Source organism: Pinus tabuliformis, chromosome 5_2 (assembly GCF_031772625.1).
Source record: "Pinus tabuliformis cultivar Carrire ecotype Pingquan chromosome 5_2, CPIR1, whole genome shotgun sequence".
Lineage (NCBI taxonomy): Eukaryota > Viridiplantae > Streptophyta > Pinopsida > Pinales > Pinaceae > Pinus > Pinus tabuliformis.
In genome coordinates, this window is record NC_142306.1 from 16,464,958 (window position 1) to 16,481,419 (window position 16,462).

The window sequence follows — 16,462 nt, forward strand, 5'->3', positions numbered from 1 at the left end:
ATCTACTAACCCCAAAATCTACCGTCATTTTCCCTGCTATAATGAGGCAATAACTCTGCAGAAATAGTCGAGTCTGTCGATTACGATAGCCTTATCCCCGTGTTTTTATCGGTCTCTTATTCCCAAACTCTGCTCCTAGCTTCTCTAGCTTTCTTGTATCGATAACCGAGCCCACCTGGTTTAGAGATCTTGGCATGGTTGGTTCTAAAAGTGGGATTATGAGTGGCAGGCCAATTGAGCCCAGCTTGGCCTGGTTCTAAAGGAAAGAAGGCAGAACAAAGGAAAAGGTGGAACTATCAGTGCTAGGCTAGCAATCTGCCATGCCTGGTTCTAAAATAAAGAAGGCTCAAGCAGAGCCAAGGAAAGAAATGGGGCTATAAGTGGCACGCTAGCAATCTGCCCTGCCTTGCCTGGTTCTAAAAGAAAGAAGGCTTAAGCAGAGTCAAGGAAAGAAGTGGGACTATCATTGACACGCTAGCAATCTACTCTCCCTGTTTCATGGTAGTTATCCTATATGCATGAGACTTGGCGGGCAATATTTGCTTGCTTTCCTGCCTTAGGGGCAGGACGCATAGGAAGGGGCGAAGGGCTGAGCGAGCTACTCATAGTGAAGGGGTGGGCAGAGTGATGCGAATGCATTGCTGATGACTTTTCTTAGGTAGGGGAGGTGGGAGTTCTTTTCTTGGTAGCCTCTACGCCCACATGGGGCACCAGCAAAAAGAAGCATGGAGATTCAAGTGCCTAATCGATAGCCTTAATGAATTCGTACGGGCGTTGCAGAGGTTGTCTCCAACAGCGTGGTGGGGAGGTGGATTGACTCCACTTCAGTAGGCAGAGGTTTATGATCCTGTTACAAATACCTGGACCCAAATTCCAAACATGCCATTTGCACGAGCTCAAGTTCTGCCCACAGCTTTTTTGGCAGATATGCTAAAACCAATTGCTACTGGAATGACAACATTTAGAGGAAAACTATGTGTACCACAGAGCTTATATTCGTGGCCTTTCTTTGTAGATGTTGGTGGTGAAGCCTATGATCCTGCTACTGATTCTTGGCTGGAGATGCCAAACGGTATGGGAGATGGTTGGCCTGCAAGGCAGGCAGGGACAAAATTAAGCGTTGTGGTGGATGGTAACTTGTATGCGTTGGATCCTTCTAGTTCATTATACAGCGGTAAGATTAAAATGTATGATCCCCAGGAAGATACATGGAAAGTCATTTTGAGGAAAGTACAAATTACACAGATTCAGAGTCACCTTACCTACTAGCTGGATTCTTGGGAAAGCTTCATGTTATTACAAAAGACATTAGCGACAATGTCGCTGTTTACAAAAGACATTAGCGACAATGTCGCTGTTTTGCAGGCTGACACAAGCGAAGGTGCAGTTACATCATCTTCATCGTCATCGACCTCCGATCCTTCTACTAGTATTTCTGATTCTGAGGTTGATAGGAAGAGCATTGCTAGTCGACATTTTGGCTTTATTGAGCTAGTCGATAGCCTTAATGAATTCGTACGGGCGACGGTTGCAGAGGTTGTCTCCAACAGCGTGGTGGGGATCATGGAGAAGCTCCTCCCATCAAGAAAAGGTTACCAACTGTACAATCTTTGGAATTGATTAAACGTGGGAGGTTTCCTTTTTATGGAGGCTGTAACGCATGATGTTCCCTTAATTGGACATCTGTTAAATAAAAAGTATCATGTGTTTATACCTGTAGAATAAATTAATTTGTAATTTAATGAGAGGAACCATCACGGTTGGTGAGGTGGAACGAAGATTTGATCCATATACTTAGGCTACGTTTGACATATAATAGAGTTGGAAGGTGTAGGCTTCCATCTATATAAGGTTTCACCATTCCGGCTAAGATATATATAAACAGGGAAAAGTATTAGTAAACCTGAGGTAATCCATTTAGTCACATTTTCTTAAAAATTAGTTCGGATATGATGAAATGTCTTCTGGATTTTTTTATAAGCAAAGGAAATGAGTGACTTTTTTTGGTCTAACATATGTTTAAAATATATTAAATAAATGTGTCATGTATTAATTACCAAGTGTTTATATTTATAGAATAAATTTATAAGTTATTTATATAAGTGGAACCATTTTATATTAAACTTAAATAAATAATAAGTTATTTAAGTAGGCATAAACAATATTGATAAATATAATTCATTTGTATGAAACACTAAATCTTAATGAACTTCATCACATTTAGGTAAACATAGACTATATTTAGAACATAGTGGGGTTTCTTTTGAGTAGAAATCTTTCCTCGGACATATCAATTTCTATAATTAAATTAATGAGGCATTGATTCATGTTTTCATTCTCTCCCAATAGTTTCATGCCATGGATGAAATTAACTTTTTTGGCAAGAATTTGTGATGATTATTAACATTTTCATGCCTTGAAAATGATCATGAGGATGAAATACACTATAGGGATGGTTTGGAGTCATCATATTGTTCATCACACATAGGGTCTAAAGTGGGAAGCTTCTCTAGCTTGGTTATCCTAGGAGACTCATCAAAGCATTTGTAATCATCTCCAACAGGGTTGGAAACCGTGTCCTAAGTATGAATAGACATGTCCAAGACTAGTGGGGTCTTTTATTGCTCTTTTCTTTTCCCTTTTATCCTCTAGATAAGCGTGGAATATGATCATCTTGGGATTTTATTTGCTTTTTGATAACCTTAGTCCTGGAGAACATATGGTTCTATGCCTTTTCCTTGGCACTAGACTTTTGAAGCAAAGGAAACTCATTTACAGGAAGCTATGACAACTTGACCTTTACATTTCTTCCTCTTTTTTAATGCAAATTTTAAATTAAAAAAAAAATTGCTAAATCTTGGGTTAAGGGCACTACAATATATATAATAATAATATGACATACATTTAAAAAAATCCCTTTATATGGTTGTAAAATGTTATGTGTATAGTTATTTAGAGTTATGCTCCAAAAACTTAAAATAGGGTAGGACACTTCAAATGTTTCCAAACACTAGTTATGGCATCCAGCATAAAAAACAAACCACAACTATCAAAGATGGCCTAACAAGGCATCACACCAAGCTACTTGTAGCCACTTCAAAGGATGAATAACAAACTAGCATGAATGCTTACAAGTCCACCCTTGATTTCCCACATACAGTATACAAGTCGTCTAGGATATTCTCTAAGCTTACATTAAACAAGTCCTCCAAGCATAGTGCTACAAGTATTCGATAGGGATTCTTTGCGACAAATCCTAGATCCTTCTCACCCAAGGACATCAAACCCTAGCACATCATGTCTTCTCTAGTTTTTTCCTATCACAAACCCTAGCACCTTCCACCCTTGCATTGATAGAATTATAAATACTTTAATATAGGATCTTTGACAAAACGTATTGATTAGAATACTACTCAATTTACGATGATGCACAAAAGTTGTTAAATTAGCATATATAATCATCACTAGAAATTGTTCAATTTCAATGGGAATGTACACTAAAACCAGACTTCCAAGTTCACAAATTGTGGAAAGCAATGTACTTCATTTATAGAACAAATGAAGTTACAAGTACATACCAATCATAATCTTGTCAAAGGCTAGGACACTCCAATTTGTTTCCAAACCCTAGCTAAGCATTCCACCATCAACAAAAAACCATAACTAGCAAGCATGGCATAGATAATGCAATCCGTTAGATCCACCAGATGCCCTTTGCATTGATAAACAACCAGCAAGTTGAAGCCCAATGTGTGTCGTTGATCTCGCTTGATTATAGTTGTTGGATCTATTGCGGTTGTAAATCTATTTTCTCGTGTGCAAATTGATTTGGATGGGTGATCTTAGTTGTTCATCTTGCTTGATCATAGCCACTGGATCTATTGGGGTGCAAGTCTGTTTTATCCCCTGTGCAACTTAGATTCCGACGGTCAATCTGGGTCATTGATCTCGCTTGATTGTAGCCATTAGATCTGTTGAGGGTGCTATTCTGTTTTATCCGTTGTGCAAGTTGGAGTTGCAGGTGTGATGTGGGCCATTAATCTCGCTTGATCGTAGCCATTAGATCTATTAGGGGTGCAAGTCTATTTTATTCCCTATGCAAGTTGGAGAATGATGTGGATTATGGGTTGTTGATGAAGGGAGAGTGTCGTTGATGAAGGAAGAGAACAATCATTATATCTATCATGCACAAAACTCGTTGTAAACCCTCGCACATGTTTCAGCGTGATGCAAGATGTGGGCCTTAGATCAGTAAAAATCACAACCGCCAGATCTATTGGGCAGAAGGCACCCCACAAACTGGCATCCATGTTCTAGCACGATATAAATCTAGGCTGTGAAATCAGAGAAATCCTGGCTGTTAGATTCATCGAGGGGGGGGGGGAGGTAATTTGTCATAAATGCCCATGCATATTTTAGTCCGATGGGAATCTAGGTCGTTGATTTACCTCAAGATCAACCCTTGGATTTGGAAGGAGGAAAAGTCACCGTGGTAGTGAAAATTGGAAACTGGACCTTGCGTGTTGTTGTGTCCACTCAATCATTGCCCCATGGAATGACCCACGTGAACAATGGGGTCTATGTAGGAGCTGATAGGTATAGTAGAAAGACTGGATGCATGCCAAGTGTTTTGGGGAGGTCATGCAAGCCAATTCGTGTCCAATGTGAACTAAGAAAACTGAATTAGTACAAGAAGTTACCTTTGAATGAAGCAGAGGTGCACAGGGAAGGTCCGTATGTTTGAAGATAGTTACAAAATGTTGTTACAAGTAGATTTCATTAGTGCAGGAGAGTAAAACAATCATAATGTTTGCCAATTTTTCCGAAATTTTGTTAATTTCTTCAGTCATCTGCCTAATCTACAAGATAAGGTATCCAATTTAAGCGCTCACTTTCCAAGTTGTACACATGTCAAGAGATAAATCCTCTAGTGATGCGCTCTACATCCATGGGCCTGAAGAGTTAGACACTCCACATGATGAGGATTCTTGTTGTCTGAGATGAACTTGTAGTGCACAAATGCTCTTACTCAACGTATATGCTCCAATGGGATATAATATTTACTTGGTCAAATATCTTTTATGACAAAATTCCATATTTGGTTCCCCAAGTTAATCTTAGAGGGGAATTTTGTTGATGTATTGGTGGCGATTTTTTATTTTTGTTTCCAAGGAAATCGTAAGGTGGATGTTATTGAGTTGTTGGCTTAGCCTAACATATGATCCTAATGGAGATATGCTAATTGTTGCCACCTTATTAAATTTTGGAGAAATGTTGGCTAATCTTGGCGTAGGGCTGCAATGGCCCTTGAATTCCATTCATTAGACATCCTTAGTTTAAGGCTATGGACCACATTAGTGTTAGTGGGCACCCACTAACACTAATGTGGTCCATAACCTTAAACTAATGGTGTCTAATGAATGACATACAAGGGCTATTGCAACATAAAAAATAAAGACTCTAAGTCAAGCACTCACTCTCTAAGGTGTACACATGTCAAGAGATCAATCTTCACATGTTGCACTCTCCAGAGAAGAAATAGGAGGGGCAAGGTGCGAAGCCGCCAGAGAAGAAATAGGAGGGGCAAGGTCAATCTGTCATATTATATACGTAATAAGAGTTCTTCCTAAATACCATAAGAAAGAGGTTCTATTCTGCTCGATCGGCCTGTTCACTAATTGGGTATTTTTCCATATGAAACCCGTTGTTTCCATGGGTCGTTGACATAATCTTCCACTGGGTTAGTCAATGTCATTTGTCATTAGGCAAGTCGCTAAATGAGAGCCTTTCAGGTTCTTCCTTCTCCATCCATCCTCGCATCGTCCTAGGGTGCCAGTCAAAAGGGTAAGGGTGTGTTTGTTTCATTCCAACCAATCCTGGGTCTATAGTTGTTCCCTCCTAAAGCCTAAGGTATCAAAGTTCAGCCAGGGAGGTCTAGTTCTGGCAGGTAGAGTGAGTGGTTCCTATATGCGAGATAACCTCCTCCGTACACAAGCTTTACCAGAGAGGTTTCTCTCTTCCCTTGACGAGGACTAGATAGAATACCTTATTTTAAGGACTCCCTTTCAGGAGATCCGTTCATCCCAGCCCTTCCCTTTGGCAGCCGCTAATAAATCAAGCCAAGCCTGCAAGCAGCACATCCATATCTGTCCAATGAACCAAAGAATAGGCGATTTCCCACCCCGTAGCCTGCCAGCCCCTTCTCATAGCCCCTTCTCATAGTCCCTAGTCAGTGCCAGTGTAGCAATCAAGGTTGTTGGTATTCCGATCAGAGTGGTAATCAAGCCTGGAAAACTTTGGCTATTGGGATAATGAATCAGTTAGTCCTGGCATTGGCGGTAAGCGGCAAGATATATTAGGACCTGGCCGAGCAACTAGGGCATGGCAAGTGGAAAGCTGGCAAGAGACAGATAGAAACCCACCCATTTGGTTAGACCCAATCAACTAGTAGCCTAGATAATGGCTTTAGTCCCATCGCATTATTACATAGATAAAGGACAGGAGTTTCATAATTATACATTTAGATAGATAAAAGGAGTAGCTCAATAAACTCCTTGGCTCTCTTGGCCTTGTCAAGACTAATCTCTATCCTCTTCAACGATGGAATGAACAAATTGACTAGTTTCACTTTCTAGCGGAATTTCATAATTTAGCAGTTAATTCAAAAATAGAATCCCTGCTTATCATCCGTTCTATTCTATCACATTCCGAAAATAGAATATTGAAATATTTCAATCTCTAACTCATAGAGGGGGGTCCTCTCTCGCTCGACGCTGATAAATAAAGGTGCGAAGCCGCCAGAGAAGAAATAGGAGGGGCAAGGGTACGTTAGTACGCTCGATTGCTAATGAGAGGGCTTTTGAGCTTGCTATCGAGTCTTGTACGCCCGAAGCAAGGAACTGACTGAACCTAAACTACCACATGCTCATATATAACTAACTACCACCATTTCAGCAGTCACTTACTCATTGTCTTGGTCGGCATTCATTATATACGTAATTACGTCATTGCTACTTACGGAGGTGGCTTATCTGCCTTCTTAGCATGCTTATCCCTACGGCGCTGCTCCCTTCGTAGTTTCTTATCAGACTTCACCTTAGAACCATGTGTAGGGTGCTTGAACTGAGGAGGTCTTTTCATTGGAGATTCAGTCCTGCGTAGGCTGAATATAACCCTAAGAATTTGGCCATTTTCACCCCTCTTTTTATATATATAGCGCGGAGGTTTTTCAAGATTCCCCTCCTCTCCCTCTCCTCTCCTTATCAGTCGAGCCCCCTGTCGGGTCCTCTCCCGTTGCTCGAGCGTGCTCCGCATCCTCTCCTCTCCCTCTCCTCTCCCTTATGGTCGAGTACCTAAAGGTCCTCTCCCTATGGTCGAGCCTGCTTACGCATCCTTAACAGTCGAGCACCTAAAGGTCCTCTCCTCTCCCTCTCCCTTATGGTCGAGTACCTAAAGGTCCTATGGTCGAGCCCCCTAAAGGGTCCTTAACAGTCGAGCCTGCTTACGCATCCTTATGGTCGAGTACCTAAAGGTCCTCTCCCTATGGTCGAGCCTGCTTACGCATCCTCTCCCTCTCCTTAACAGTCGAGCACCTAAAGGTCCTCTCCTTAACAGTCGAGCCTGCTTACGCATCCTTATGGTCGAGTACCTAAAGGTCCTTAACAGTCGAGCACCTAAAGGTCCTAATGGTCGAGTACCTAAAGGTCCTCTCCTTATCAGTCGAGCCTGCTTACGCATCCTTATATATCGAGCCCCCTGTCGGGTCCTCTCCCGTTGGTCGAGCCCCCTCCGGGTCCTCTCCCGTTGGTCGAGCCCCCTCCGGGTCCTCTCCCGGTGGTCGAGCAACTAAAGTTCCTCTCCTTATCAGTCGAGCCCCCTGTCGGGTCCTTGCTTTCCTAACGTCAAGCAAGCAAGAAATTTCAATTTACTTATTGGGTGGGGGGGCGTTGGTCGAGCGTGCTCCGCATCCTCTCCTTATCAGTGCATCCTTACCAGCGCATCATGGGAGTGGATCCAGTCGGTTCAGAGAAAAGCGCGGGGAGTGGATCCAGTCGGTTGTACCTCACCCTATTCGATCGAGAGAGCGTGAATGCATATATTATATATGTTATTATGCCATGAATGATAGATCGATTTCTTCCCCTCAATTCAAAAGGCTGGTCGATGAACCAGCAAGAAAACAAAACCGGCGGGCTTAACAGATAGACCCGAACTATCCTCTTACTCCGAACTTGAACCTGATGGAGAGGCAAATATCCGGGCAACTTATTTATACGGGTTATAACTTGTTCTACCCCACGCTGATCGGCTGCTTCAGAGAGATTCAATTGATAGGAATGAATGCGCTGTCGCTCGCTATCTGGAAGTGTAGTGTGAGGACCTTACTCGACCGGGATGGGAATGAATCGTTAAAGCCTACGAAGACCCGAATAACTGGATAGGACTCGACCTTTATATAGATCCCTTGTAGATCAACCCGCCCCCCACTGGAGATAGATTCTTTGTAGAAGTATCAACCGGCCACAACTACTGGTTTGGTGAATAAAGATCGAACCGCCCCCAGATTATAAGTCCTATCGGCCGTACATACTAGCTTCTCCAAGCAAATCTTTTCATCACATAGAAAAAAGAAGGGCCTTCGGACGAAAGGCACGTATGGTTCCTTCAGAGCCAATTCCTTCTTTGTAGATTGACTGAACGCTGAAACTCGGGAACGGAAAACGGTACTTATAAGGTTGCCCCGCTCCCTCTCAATGCCAGGCACTCGTTCGATGCACTACGCATACCTTCCATATCCAGATCTCATTGCAAAGCTGTCAATAGCAGATTCCGATCGAGATCAAGATCCAGCCATTGAAGCAGACAGCACCTACACTAGCAGCACCCCCACTAGCTTCAGTAGTTCCAGCTTATCCACCGCCAGTACCATTAGTAGCAGCATCCTCACTAGTTAGAGTTATTGACCCACTTCCCCACCACTATCTCCGGGTCAAGCACCTAAGGCAGTCGCAAGAGAAGCAGAGGTAGCAGCATACCTTCCAGCTCCATTTCGAGATCGAGAGTCCCTGTAGCTTCTCTTCGCTCGGTTCCATTTCTAGTTCCAGTCCCAGCATACGAGCCAGCATCTCGCCTAGTGGCGTCCCTTCTTCCAAGTCTATACCCAGCAGCTTCCCCACCAGTGCATGCATCCCTTACTGTCCCATCTATTCTATATGAACCAGCAGCAAAGCCAGCAGTAGCAGTACGAGTAGCAAGGGCAGGTGCACCAGTAGAAGCAGAGCCATAAGCTAAGCCATAAGCAGGGGCATGTGCACCAGTAGCAGAGCCAGTTGTTTACCCATAGCATCCATAAACATATCCAGTTTACCCATAATACCCTAATGATCGTGATCAAGCTTATGATTCTGACCTTCATGATTGAGATCCAAGTTATGCCTTTCGTTCGGATCCATATCCAGATGACCCCATTAAAGTACCAGTTCCATACCCAGAAGTAGCAGTTGGCCTTTAGGCAAGATAGGTATATGAAAATTGAGTATGGCTATATAAGCTATGCCGGAGGCCTATCGACAGGGTGTACTGGCTACGAATGATTAGGTCGATTAGAGCTTCCTGAGGTAGGCTATGTAGGAGGGGTAGTACTAGTTTCTAAATTGGCATTATGAGTAGAAGGTTGGGTAGCATGGCTAGTGCATGTAGTGATGTAAACCTCAGGGTGCTCCACCTCCTATATGGATCCAACAATGAATTTGTCCTTCTCTACATGTTTGGTTTAGCTGGACTAAGTAGCTGCTGATGATGTAGAAGCCTTACTTGATGATGATGGTTGGGAAGGCTGTGGAGGTCGTATGTGATGAGGAAGGCTATGAATATTTATGTGATGGGAATGGATTCTAGTAGATTTCTAGTTTTGTATTCTTAGGTTTTCAGGGGCCTTTCTACTCTTCTTCGAGTTGTTGCTCATGCTTGGATTGATAGTAGGCCCAACACTAATCAATGGTATGGCCAGATCTCTGATGGTACTCACAACATTTGTTTAGATCTGGTCTAGGTTAACCCAATGGATGGTAGTTCCAAGGTTTCTCCTACTACTGCTAAGGTGGAGTAGTGGTAGCTAGCTACGAAGTGGTAGGTTGTGAGGTAGAGGTAGATGTAAGAGTACTAGTATTAGGTGATGGTGTAGGAGGTGGAGCTGCTTGAATAGAACATTGTAAGATCCTTAGTTCTTATTGTTGTTGTGGCTGTGTCGGAGGTATAGTTGGTGGAGTAGTCTGAATGATAGCAACCTCAAGAGGATTAACCACACCATAACCTATTAGATTATGATCTAAATGATGGTTCTAATAAGGTTTAGGTGCATGATCAATAGCCCCTTGCTTATAGGCCAAGATAGGATGGTCATACTATATAAGATTATGGTTAATATAGTAGGCTTTTAGGTCCAACACCTTATCAATGGCATCTTGAAGAGTGGGAGGGTGGTTCTCTGATGATACGCGGGTTACCTGGCACATGACCACAACAGTGCCGCTGCTCTGAGCCAATCGTTTAGTAGGTTACTAAGCTGCTCGTAATGCCTGCCACTAGTTTAGAATCCGAAGAACTATTTGTATACGTATTGCATGGCAAAGAATAAGGTATATCGGCAGGGCTCAGTAGCAGGTTCAGGGTACAAAGGACTCGAAGTAGAAGGTGGCTCGGCTAAGAATCAGCAGAATAAGGTGAACTTCTGGTTGTTTACTGCTCAAATTATGTTCTAAACCTTGTGCTGACTAGAGCTGTCAGTAACATGACTCCAGTTGATAAGTGGCGTGGTCAGAGAAGATTATGGGTTATTGCTGCTTAATCTGGGCTTAGCTTCATCCCTGCTTCTTAGTGTCTGATTGGGCTTGAGAGTAAGGGCAAGTCCTGCTTCTGGCTTAAGACTTCTGTTGCCCTTGTTTAGGCATAAGTTGGGCTTGTCTGATGACTTCTGGCTTGTGGACTTGTTTAGGCATAAGTGGAGTTGTCTAAAGGTGAAGGACTAAAGGCTTCTGTTGGCCTTATTTGTTGATTTTTATGATGAGGGCTAAAGGTGAGAGTCCCAAGGTTCAAGGTGAAAGGGGCCCCCCCGCCTTAAAGAAACTCTTTCTATCTAATCAAAGTAAGCATAGTAGGTAAGGTATAAAAGAAGAGGGTAAAAAGCCGTGTGGTTTAGTAAAGGCTTAGGTAGTCTATTCCTAAGTAGGCGGAGTGGATAAGGTAAGCTGCTTCCTTCCAGTGCTCGTATCAAGTAAGTAATAGCTTTGGGGTATGTTGTGGGCTCCGCACTCGTTATTGTAAAGGTAACCGGGCCCAGGCTCCGCAGGACACCATACTGGGTCGTCGTCATGCTAAAAACTAACTAATTCGGAATGAGAGTTCGGAAGTATAATAAGGGTGAGGTAGTTGGCATCAAAAGTCTAAGGATGAGGTGCTCGACTCGCTTGACGAATCCGAGAATAAGGCTTTTGAATCCAGTCATATACTAAGGCTATATTTCTGTCTCTCTCCGGTAAGAGAATAAGGCCGCTGTCTTCTGTATGTCTCCGGGAATCAGGCTATCTTTCTCTCTCCGGTAAGAGAATAAGGCTAAGGCTCTTTCCGGTAAGATACTAAGACCTTCTGTCTGTATGTCTTCGGGAATAAGGCTGCTTCCTGTCTCCGGGAATAAGGCTGCTTTCTGTCTCTCTCCGGTAAGAGACTAAGGCTGCTTTCCGTCTGTCTTTCTCCGGTAAGATAAGAAGGCTGTCGAATCCGGCATAAAAAGGGTCTAATCTAATTAGGGTGAGTTGCTCTCTCTACTCGCTGGACCAATAATAGAAGAAGGCTGTGTAACTCGGCCTAAAACGAAAGGTATAATGATAGGTGCTTGCTCTACTCGCTGGACCAATAATAGAAGAAGGCAGTCTCTCTCTCCGGTGAAAGAAGAAGGGTAAGGTAGCAGCTGCCCTTATTCTTTCACGGGGTCCTCTCGTCATCTCATATATAAGAAGGCTGGCAGTGTCTCTCCATTCATATCAGAAGGCAGCATTCAATCTGTCTGTCTTTCTCCGGCATATGAAAAGGGTGAGGTGGTCGACTCGCTGGACTAATAATACTAAGAAGGCTGTGGAATCAGGTAATATAAGAAGGTTAAGGCTGTCTCCATCCGATCCGGTAAGAGAGTGCTGTCTGCGGAATCTGGTCTAAGGCATAATCCCGTAATAAAAGAAGGCAGTATATCTTTCTTTTCAATTTACTTATTTTTTTTTACTTAATTTGGGGGGCAAATAAGTAACTAAAAAAGAGTTCGACAGGCTCACCCTCCTAACGTCAAGCAAGCGGGTTCATTTGACTTACTTTTGATCAGCTCCCTTGGCGGAGGTTTTGGACATTCTCCCTACTAATTTGGCCATTTTAGCTTGGCGGAGGTTTTTGAATATTGAGCAACGAATGAATGCATAATGACATATATAATATATGCTCGGAATCTCCCTCATTCAGAAACCGATATGAGATTTCATTACGCTTTGGTTGACCGGCCCTCGCTCGGTTAATCGACCAGCCCACCTCTCCCTCTCCCTCTCCTCTCCTCTCCTCTCCCTCTCCTCTCCTCTCCCTCTCCTTATCAGTCGAGCCCCTGACGGACCTTATGGTCGAGCACCCTAAAGGGTGCGTTAGCACACTCGACTGTCAAGGAGAGGGACGGAGTCACTCACTATTCATATGGTGAGGGTCCTTATCAGTCGAGCCCCCTAAAGGGTCCTCTCCCTTTTGGTCGAGTCTACTTACGCATCCTTAACAGTCGAGCACCTAAAGGTCCTCTCCTCTCCTCTCCCTCTCCTTATCAGTCGAGCCCCTGACGGACCTTATGGTCGAGCACCCTAAAGGGTGCGTTAGCACACTCGACTGTCAAGGAGAGGGACAGAGTCACTCACTATTCATATGGTGAGGGTCCTTATCAGTGGAGCCCCCTAAAGGGTCCTCTCCCTTTTGGTCGAGTCTGCTTACGCATCCTTAACAGTCGAGCCTGCTTACGCATCCTTATGGTCGAGTACCTAAAGGTCCTAATGGTCGAGCCCCCTAAAGGGTCCTCTCCTTAACAGTCGAGCCTGCTTACGCATCCTCTCCCTCTCCTCTCCCTCTCCTTAACAGTCGAGTACCTAAAGGTCCTTATGGTCGAGTACCTAAAGGTCCTTAACAGTCGAGTACCTAAAGGTCCTTGGGGTCGAGTACCTAAAGGTCTTCTCCTTAACAGTCGAGCCTGCTTACGCATCCTTATCAGTCGAGCCCCCTAAAGGGTCCTCTCCCTATGGTTGAACGCCTCCGGTCCTTAACAGTCGAGTACCTAAAGGTCCTTATGGTCGAGTACCTAAAGGTCCTCTCCTCTCCCTCTCCCTTATGGTCGAGTACCTAAAGGTCCTATGGTCGAGCCCCCTAAAGGGTCCTCTCCTTAACAGTCGAGCCTGCTTACGCATCCTTAACAGTCGAGCCTGCTTACGCATCCTCTCCTTATCAGTCGAGCCCCCTAAAGGGTCCTTAACAATCGAGCACCTAAAGGTCCTCTCCTCTCCCTCTCCCTTATGGTCGAGTACCTAAAGGTCCTATGGTCGAGCCCCCTAAAGGGTCCTCTCCCTTTTGGTCGAGTCTGCTTACGCATCCTTAACAGTCGAGCCTGCTTACGCATCCTTATGGTCGAGCACCTCTCCTCTCCCTCTCCTCTCCTCTCCCTAATGGTCGAGCCCCCTAAAGGGTCCTCTCCTTAACAGTCGAGCCTGCTTACGCATCCTTATCAGTCGAGCCCCCTAAAGGGTCCTCTCCCTATGGTCGAGCGCCTCCGGTCCTTAACAGTCGAGCACCTAAAGGTCCTTATGGTCGAGCACCCTAAAGGGTCCTCTCCTTATCAGTCGAGCCTGCTTACGCATCCTCTCCCTCTCCTTAACAGTCGAGTACCTAAAGGTCCTTATGGTCGAGTACCTAAAGGTCCTTAACAGTCGAGTACCTAAAGGTCCTTGGGGTCGAGTACCTAAAGGTCCTCTCCTTAACAGTCGAGCCTGCTTACGCATCCTTATCAGTCGAGCCCCCTAAAGGGTGCGTTAGCACACTCGACTGTCAAGGAGAGGGACGGAGTCACTCACTATTCATACGGTGAGGGTCCTCTCCCTCTCCTCTCCCTCTCCTTAACAGTCGAGTACCTAAAGGTCCTTATGGTCGAGTACCTAAAGGTCCTTAATAGTCGAGTACCTAAAGGTCCTATGGTCGAGCGCCTCCGGTCCTTATTAGTCGAGCGTGCTTACGCACCCTAAAGGTCCTCTCCTTAACAGTCGAGCCTGCTTACGCATCCTTTTGGTCGAGCACCTAAAGGTCCTAACCAGTAAGGTGCATCCTTATCAGTGAAGTGCATCCTTACCAGCGCATCATGGGAGTGGATCCAGTCGGTTCAGAGAAAAGCGCGGGGAGTGGATCCAGTCGGTTGTACCTCACCCTATTCGATCGAGAGAGCGTGAATGCATATATTATATATGTTATTATGCCATGAATGATAGATCGATTTCTTCCCCTCAATTCAAAAGGCTGGTCGATGAACCAAGGGGCCTGTTCTCGCTTGCTGGTTGAACCCGAGGCTTGACGAAATCACTCGAAGCTGGTCGAAAACGAGGGCTGGCTGTCAACACTTCTTCTGTCGGTGGGGACCGCCTTTGGGGGTTTATATATTGCTCAAGGCTGCCTCTAGCTAGGAAATCACTATCATTATATATGTCATTACGCCATACTGAACCTAAACTACTACATGCTCATATATAACTAACTACCACCATGCCCAGGTACGTTAGTGACTCGACTGATAATGACATATATAATATATGCTCGGAATCTCCCTCATTCAGAAACCGATATGAGAGATTTCATTACGCTTTGGTTGACCAGCCCTCGCTCGGTTAATTGACCAGCCCACCTCTCCCTCTCCCTCTCCTCTCCCTCTCCTCTCCTCTCCCTCTCCCTCTCCTCTCCTCTCCCTATCCTTATCAGTCGAGCCCCTGACGGACCTTATGGTCGAGCACCCTAAAGCGTGCGTTAGCACACTCGACTGTCAAGGAGAGGGACGGAGTCACTCACTATTCATATGGTGAGGGTCCTTATCAGTCGAGCCCCCTAAAGGGTCCTCTCCCTTTTGGTCGAGTCTGCTTACGCATCCTTAACAGTCGAGCACCTAAAGGTCCTCTCCTCTCCTCTCCCTCTCCTTATCAGTCGAGCCCCTGACGGACCTTATGGCTTTTTGAACTTTTAGCTCCTATTTTGCCATTTTCAGGATGCGTAAGCAGGCTCGACTGTTAAGGAGAGGACCTTTAGGTGCTCGACCATAAGGATGCGTAAGCAGGCTCGACTGTTAAGGCCGCCATCACCTTTAGGTGCTCGACTGTTAAGGATGCGTAAGCAGGCTCGACCATAGGGAGAGGACCCTTTAGGGGGCTCGACTGATAAGGACCCTTTAGGGTGCTCGACCATAAGGGAGAGGAGAGGAGAGGACCTTTAGGGTGCGTAAGCACGCTCGACTAATAAGGATGCGTAAGCAGGCTCGACTGTTAAGGAGAGGACCTTTAGGTACTCGACCCCAAGGGAGAGGAGAGGTGCTCGACTGTTAAGGATGCGTAAGCAGGCTCGACTGTTAAGGAGAGGACCTTTAGGTACTCGACCATAAGGACCTTTAGGTACTCGACTGTTAAGGATGCGTAAGCAGGCTCGACTGTTAAGGAGAGGACCCTTTAGGGGGCTCGACTGATAAGGAGAGGAGAGGGAGAGGAGAGGGAGAGGGAGAGGGCTTCACGCTTAACCGACTGGATCCACTCCCAAGGTTTCAAGCTCCGTAGCCAAGTAGTAACTGATATGAAGGATCCTAAATTCTCTAGCCAACGATCAAGCAAACATGGGGGTGGGGGAATTGGAAACCTTTATTAGGACCATCGAATAATGGTGAAAAGGATGGACAATTTCTTTGATGAAAGGGGTTCTCTTGGGATTACAATCAACGGATTCTCTGGGGTTGAGTTAGGCAATCTATGGATAAGTCAATTTCTTTAGTTAGGCAATCTATAGCACATCCATCTCTTGCTCCATTGGCTGGGTTCCCTTACCTTGCTCCCTTGATTGGTTGGGGTGCGGATCAGTACGCTCTATAGGTTCTCCCAGAAGCGGATCTGGGGTCCGGTCCCTTGCTGGTTGGGGTATTGTCTACTCTATTGCCTAGGCTGGTACCTCTTTGCCTACCCTAAGGAGGAATCCGGGTGTGGTATATCGGTCTTGGTCCGGTCGGTGTGTTCTTGCCTACGTGGTGTGTTCCCGCTAACCTGGATGTGACTCGGCGGGTCTTGATTCGGTATGTGAAGCCAACTCAATAATACGAAGGAAAGTTTATTACGGGACTAACCTCACGGCACCCACCTTATCCTTTACGCCATGCTTC

At 45.0% G+C, this 16,462-nt stretch overlaps 1 protein-coding gene across 1 annotated transcript in view; it reads left to right on the forward strand.

Annotated features, from left to right (window-relative positions):
* LOC149157262 (LEAF RUST 10 DISEASE-RESISTANCE LOCUS RECEPTOR-LIKE PROTEIN KINASE-like 2.5) overlaps positions 1–16,462 on the forward strand; it is a 163,970-nt gene that overhangs the window by 3,593 nt on the left and 143,915 nt on the right. The gene's annotated exons all lie outside the window — the stretch shown is intronic.